General features: G+C 49.7%; 1 protein-coding gene across 1 annotated transcript in view; it reads right to left on the bottom strand.

Moving 5' to 3' along the window:
* Nucleotides 1–671: 671 nt before the first annotated feature.
* CRCP (CGRP receptor component) overlaps nucleotides 672–6654 on the bottom strand; it is a 112773-nt gene continuing 106790 nt past the window's right edge. The window contains exon 7 of the mRNA XM_073558928.1: nucleotides 672–1028. The gene's annotated coding sequence lies outside the window, so the exon portion shown is untranslated. The remainder of the gene's footprint in view (nucleotides 1029–6654) is intronic.

Raw genomic sequence — 6654 nt, 5'->3', positions numbered from 1 at the left:
CATATCTCTGGTTATGATTCTCAACCGAGCTCAATAGCTACTGAGCTAGTTCAAACAAGGAATTACAAGGCTTGGCAGTTGCCAGTGCTCATACAATGTATTCCTCTATCGTTACTAATTTTCGTAAAATTTATAAGGATCAAAATTGGATGGAAATATCCTTTCCCATTGTGTATAGCATAAAGTGGTAGAATATGATTTTGAATACAGTATAAAATCTATTCACCAATATGAATTTTTTTTTTCAATGGAGTAATAAAAGTTTGTGATTAACCCAAGTACACATATGTTTACCTTCACATTGTTAACTACAAGGAAGTCTAGATGAAATAGAATTGAAAATGGGCTGCTGTATGTTACTTCTTGTACTATTTAGTTCCAGCAGCACACGTTGCTTCCTTTGGATTCCTGGAATTGTAATGTCTGGATCTATAGACCTTGGGGAAAGGTTGGCTCGAGTATGGGGGCTACTAGCTGCCAGCATAAGTGAACTGGGGACAGGAGTTTTAGCAGTGGCTGTAATTCAACCTCCGGCATCTGGCTCTCGAAGGGGGTTCAGAACGCCAGCTCTGTGTTTTCATGCACAGCTTCCAAAATAATCAGCACTGACAACATTCCATTTCATTGTTAAGTATTAGGAAGGCGAGAAATAAATACAACATGGTATATGGGATCATTTATTCCGCCATGTGAAACATATTATCATCAGAGTTCATTAAATATTGCAAGGTTTTATTGTCTCATTCTTTAATTACGAATGCACATAAATAGCTTTAGTTACTGGCAGTTGAACATCGCAGCAAAGTGTCATATAAAGATTAGACACCAGTTCATAAAATCTATTTCTAAACATGCAGGTTATAAAATATAGATTCTTGTATCCTGGAGTAAACCTGTTGTCTGTGATGGTGCTGTCGATTCTTCATCATAGCTTCAGTATATAAAATCTGATTTTTCTTTTTTGTATAATCCTTCTGACAAGTATTTGTAAAAATTTAAAGGGGTTCTTCAGGAATATGAAAGTAAAGCTAAAAGGGAAAATGACAATAGGATCAACAACACTCCTAACACGTCTATATGGGCATGTAGGCCATAGAAAGTTGAATCAAATTATGTCAATGTGTTCTATAGTAACCAGCTAGATCCATGGGCTCTATTGACATTTATTTGCTAGAATAGTCTTTCTGCATGAGGCTTTTGTGTTCCAATTATTCACCATCTTCAATATCTCTGCTTTATTGTCAGAATTAGTTAATAAATGAAGAAAATCACAATGTACTTCAGTCTATGGCAATTTCTTTTCAAAAGAAGATAGTTCCCCCAATTGTACTCAACACCCCAAGACCAAAAGGCCCAAACAAGCGTCAAGAACTAGCAGCCTTCTCTCATTCATCAATGTAAACATAAAGAATGTAGGGAAAGGTGAGTAACCTGATTTTGACAGGGAATGAAAATTTGTGGGCCTGTTATTCTCTTCACTACTCTAAAAACAGCTGAAGCTCAAGTTGTTTGGACAGGATAGACATGTTTCAACACTAAGCCTGGTCAGATAGCTTCCTTGGCTGCCAGATATTTCTCACGACTCTCCCATGTACATCCATGCTTTTTATAGCTGAGCCCACAAGGGTGAAAAGGGGAGTAAGATGTTGTGAGATACTTCTGGTGGAGGCTTTTGACTTCTTCCCAAAACAAATTTGGGAAGAAATCGGAATCCCCCTTACACATTGGATGATGGACTGGCCCAGTCAATATCGTTAAATCTCAATAACATTAACTATGGAGTATATTCAGCTTTATACTAGTTCCCTAACAAATTTGCTAAGGTGGATTTGCTAAGCTGTAGACCTTGATGAACAGACATGGACCAGAAACGTTTGGGAAACGAGATACAGCAGATTTCCATAAGTCTGAAGGCACTCAGAATGGTTGATCTGGTAATGCAGGTTTACGACTGGATCACTGTTATGGAAATGCTGGACAACCAATAAACAAGAGTGAAACAGTAGAGCTGAATATAGAGGATAGCATATGGAATAGTGGAGCTGGATATGCTGGGCACCACATAGAACAGCTTAGAATAGTGGATATGTTGGATGGTGTTAGCGTGGGTGGTCAGGAGCGGGAGCTCCGAGAGTGGACCCTCTGGACCGTGGCACCGAGGGACCCCGGGCAAGCTGCCAGGTGGAACCGACCCCTATACAGGGACCGTTAGGAGCAGGCCCAGGGGTTCGAGTACCACGGTAGCCGGTACCGAGAGGGGCGGCTCAGGATGGACCGGAGTAAGACTGAGACTGGAGTAGGACGGCAGGAGCACTGAAGACAGGACTGGAGTAGGACGGCAGGAACACAAGGCAGGACTGGAGTAGGACGGCAGGAACAGTGAAGGCAGGACTGGAGTAGGACGGCAGGAACACAAGGCAGGACTGGAGTAGGACGACAGGAACACAAGGCAGGACTGGAGTAGGACGGCAGGAACACAAGGCAGGACTGGAGTAGGACGACAGGAACACGGGTAGCAGGACTGAGAAGCTGCTGTGAGGAGCAGCCGAGACAGGAACTGCAGGAGCAGAGTGTGCACGATGGAGCGAGGCCAGAGTGTCAGGAAACACAACGATCAGGCGCCTCCCTCAGGGGGAAGCGGCCTGATATGGCCCCGTCTGGTCAGCCATTGGTCCAAATGTGCTTCCGGGTCAGGGCACAGCCGGAGCATAAGAAGCAGGAAGGAGGCGCGGCCGCGGCCTATGGCGCATGCGCATAGCATGCAGGGAAGGCATCGGTCGCGGGTCTGTCTCAGGTGACCGCCGCGGCCGTCGGGTGGAGAGAGGCTGCGGAGGGCGACTGCGGCGTGGGAGCGGAGGCCGGGTGAGTATGGCGGAGCGGTGTAACAGTACCCCCTCCCCTAAGCCGCCCCCCCCGGAGATTAACTAGAAACCTCTTGAGGATACGGGGAGCATTAATATTCTCCCGAGGCTCCCAGGATCTCTCCTCAGGACCAAAGCCCTTCCAATCAACGAGAAAGAAAGTCCTACCTCTAACCCTTTTCACAGCGAGGATGTCCTGCACTTCAAAAACGTTGTCGGCACCCACCGGCTGAGGACCAAGATCAAGCGAGGAATGGAAACGATTCAGCACCACAGGCTTCAGGAGAGAGACGTGAAAGGTGTTCGGGATCCGGAGCGAAGCAGGCAACCTCAATTTGTAGGCAACTTCGTTAATACGTCCCAGAATTTCAAACGGACCGATGTAGCGTGGACCCAACTTGTAGGAGGGCAGTTTTAGTCGGACGAATTTGGAGGAGAGCCAGACCTTGTCGCCAACACGATACGGAGGAGAATCCAACCTCTTTTTGTCTGCATAGTTCTTCATCTGATCAGCGGATCTCTTGAGTGATGTGTTGGTCTCAGCCCAAATCTTAGAAAATTCCGAGGACAAGGCATTGGCCGCGGGTACCTCAGAGGCAGGGGTTATCGGAAGAGGGACACCAGGATGTCTGCCAAAAACAATGAAAAACGGAGACTTGGCCGAAGACTCACCAGCATGGTTGTTATAAGCAAACTCTGCCCAGGGGAGTAAGTTGACCCAATCGTTCTGGTGGGCGTTAGAGAAGTGGCGTAAGTATCCCGTAAGCGTCTGGTTGGTACGCTCTACTTGTCCATTGGACTGTGGATGGTAGGCCGAGGAGAAGTCGAGGGAAACGTTCATAAGCTTACAAAGCGAACGCCAGAACTTGGAGGTAAACTGAACCCCTCGGTCAGACACAATGCGTCGAGGTAGTCCATGAAGCCTGAAGACTTGATGAATGAAGATCTCGGCCAGCTCCGGCGCTGAGGGAAGACCGGGCAGAGGGATGAAGTGAGCCATCTTGGAAAAACGATCCACCACCACCAGAATGACTGAGCAGCCCGCAGAGCAGGGTAGGTCGGTGATGAAATCCATGGCGATGTTCTCCCAAGGAACCGTAGGGACAGGCAACGGAAGCAACAAGCCAGACGGAGATCTCCGTGGTACCTTGTTCTTTGCACAGGATGGACAAGAAGCCACAAAATCGAGTACATCTTGGCGAAGTGAGGGCCACCAGTAGTGACGTTTGATAAGATCAAGGGTCTTCTTAGTTCCGGCATGGCCGGCCAGTTTGGAGGAGTGCCCCCATAGAAGAACCTTTTGCTTGAGATTCTCTGGCACAAGCGTCTTGCCAGGCGGAGGAGTAAGCCAGTTCACTGGAGCCACGGTGATGATCCTAGTGGGATCAATGATATGTGACGGTTCCTCCGTGGATTCGTGTGGTTGGAAGACCCTGGACAGGGCGTCGGCTTTGGAATTCTTGCTGCCGGGACGGAATCGGAGCTCGAAATCAAATCGGGCAAAAAATAAAGACCATCTGGCCTGGCGAGGGTTTAGTCTCTGGGCAGACTGGAGATAGGCCAGATTCTTGTGGTCCGAGAAGATGACAAAAGGATGGACAGCTCCTTCCAGGAGGTGGCGCCATTCCTCCAAGGCCAACTTGATGGCCAAAAGTTCCCGGTCACCGATCGAGTAGTTACACTCGGATGGAGAAAAGGCCTTCGAGAAGAAGCCACAAGGGTGCAGGCAACCGGAGGCGGTTCTCTGGGACAGCACCGCCCCGGCACCAGTCGAGGAAGCGTCCACCTCGAGTACAAAAGGTCGATCGCTCTCAGGGTGATGCAGGACCGGAGCCGTGGAGAAAGCCCGTTTTAGGGTCAGAAAGGCCTGCTCTGCCTCAGGAGACCAATCCTTGGAAGTAGACCCTTTACGGGTGAGCACAGAAATGGGTCTTGTGATCGCGGAGAAGTGGGAGACAAATTGCCGGTAATAGTTGGCGAACCCGAGGAATTGTTGTATCGCCTTTAATCCGACGGGGCGAGGCCATTTGAGGATGGCAGACAACTTCTCGGGATCCATCCTTAGACCAGCGTCGGAGATAATGTATCCCAGAAATGGCAGAGAGGTCTGTTCGAAGAGACATTTCTCGATCTTTGCATACAGACGGTTCTCCCGAAGACGCTGAAGCACCAGGCGGACACTCTTTCTGTGGGACGAGAGGTCCGGCGAGAAGACGAGGATGTCGTCTAAGTACACGACCACACAGGAGTACAAGAGATCCCGGAAGATCTCGTTGACGAACTCTTGAAAGACTGCAGGAGCATTGCAAAGACCGAAGGGCATGACCAGGTACTCGTAATGGCCATCTCGAGTGTTGAAAGCGGTCTTCCACTCGTCACCTGCACGGATACGGACCAGATTGTAGGCTCCTCTGAGGTCCAGCTTGGTAAAGACCCGAGCCCCTCTGAGACGGTCAAACAGTTCCGGAATGAGTGGAAGAGGGTACCTGTTCTTGATGGTAATATCATTCAAGCCCCTATAGTCAATGCATGGCCGTAGAGTCCCGTCCTTCTTTTTGACGAAGAAGAACCCGGCTCCCGCGGGCGAAGAGGATTTCCGTATAAAGCCTTTGGCGAGGTTCTCTTGGACGTACTCGGACATGGCGGTGGTCTCCACGGGAGACAGAGGGTAGATTCTGCCCCTTGGGGGGGTTGAACCAGAAACAAGTTCAATTGGGCAGTCAAACGGCCGGTGTGGAGGGAGGACCTCTGCTTCCTTCTTATCAAAAACATCGGCGTAGGAGCTGTAAGCTGGAGGAAGACCCGGGAGGTCTGGAGGTGACCGTGGAGCGGCCGCCAGGCGGACAGGAGTCAGACAGCGAGCTTGGCACGGGTGCCCCCAGCGGAGTATCTCCCCAGAAGACCAGTCGAGAACAGGCTGATGAGTCCTTAACCATGGAAGACCGAGTAGAATGGCGTGAGAGAGCTTAGGTAAAACGTAAAAGGCTATCTTCTCTCGATGTAAGGCTCCGATTTGCAATTCCACCTCTTCAGTGACCAAGGTGATGGTCACCTGTAGCGGTTTGCCATCCACGGTGGCAATCTGAATTGGGTTAGATAGAGTGACTACAGGAATTTGGTATTTGTCTACCTCTTCCGGCCGAATGAAGTTACCCGCTGAGCCCGAATCCACGTAGGCCACCTCGGAACCACGCCTCCCTCCTGAAACCAAAAGCACAGAAATCGTAAGGGGTTGAGAGGAATCATCATCATCACCTAGGAAGGCCTCTCTTACCTGACCTAGGTGGAGTCGTTTCCCTGTCTCTTAGGACAGGTGCGGATATAGTGTGACGAATGACCGCAATAGAGGCACAGACCTTGTGCCCGTCTCTCTCTCTGACGTAACTCGGCCAACCTGAGATGATCTAACTGCATGGGCTCACCCAAAGAGAGGGAAGAAGATCCGACTGAACGTGAGCTGGCCGACTGAGCGAAAGGAGGAACTGACCTGGAGGAGCGCCTGTCTCTCACTGACTCCCGAGCGCGCTCCAGGAAGCGCAGGTCAATGCGGGTAGCCAGCGAAATAAGGTCCTCTAAGGTGGACGGGGTATCTCGACCAGCGAGTTCATCCTTTATTTTACTAGAAAGACCGCGCCAGAATGCCCCCACCAAAGCTGCGTTATTCCAGCCGAGCTCAGAGGAAATAGTGCGAAAGCGAATAGCGTACTGTCCGACCGTGAGAGAGCCCTGGTGTAAGTTAAAGAGTGACTCAGTGAGAGAGGCTAACCGGCCCGGCTCATCGAAAACCTTACGA

Source organism: Dendrobates tinctorius, unplaced genomic scaffold, assembly GCF_039654945.1.
Source record: "Dendrobates tinctorius isolate UK_male_01 unplaced genomic scaffold, ASM3965494v1 ptg000263l, whole genome shotgun sequence".
NCBI lineage: Eukaryota > Metazoa > Chordata > Amphibia > Anura > Dendrobatidae > Dendrobates > Dendrobates tinctorius.
The sequence above is the reverse complement of the archived record's forward strand: the minus strand, read 5'-3'. Positions and strand labels throughout refer to the sequence as shown.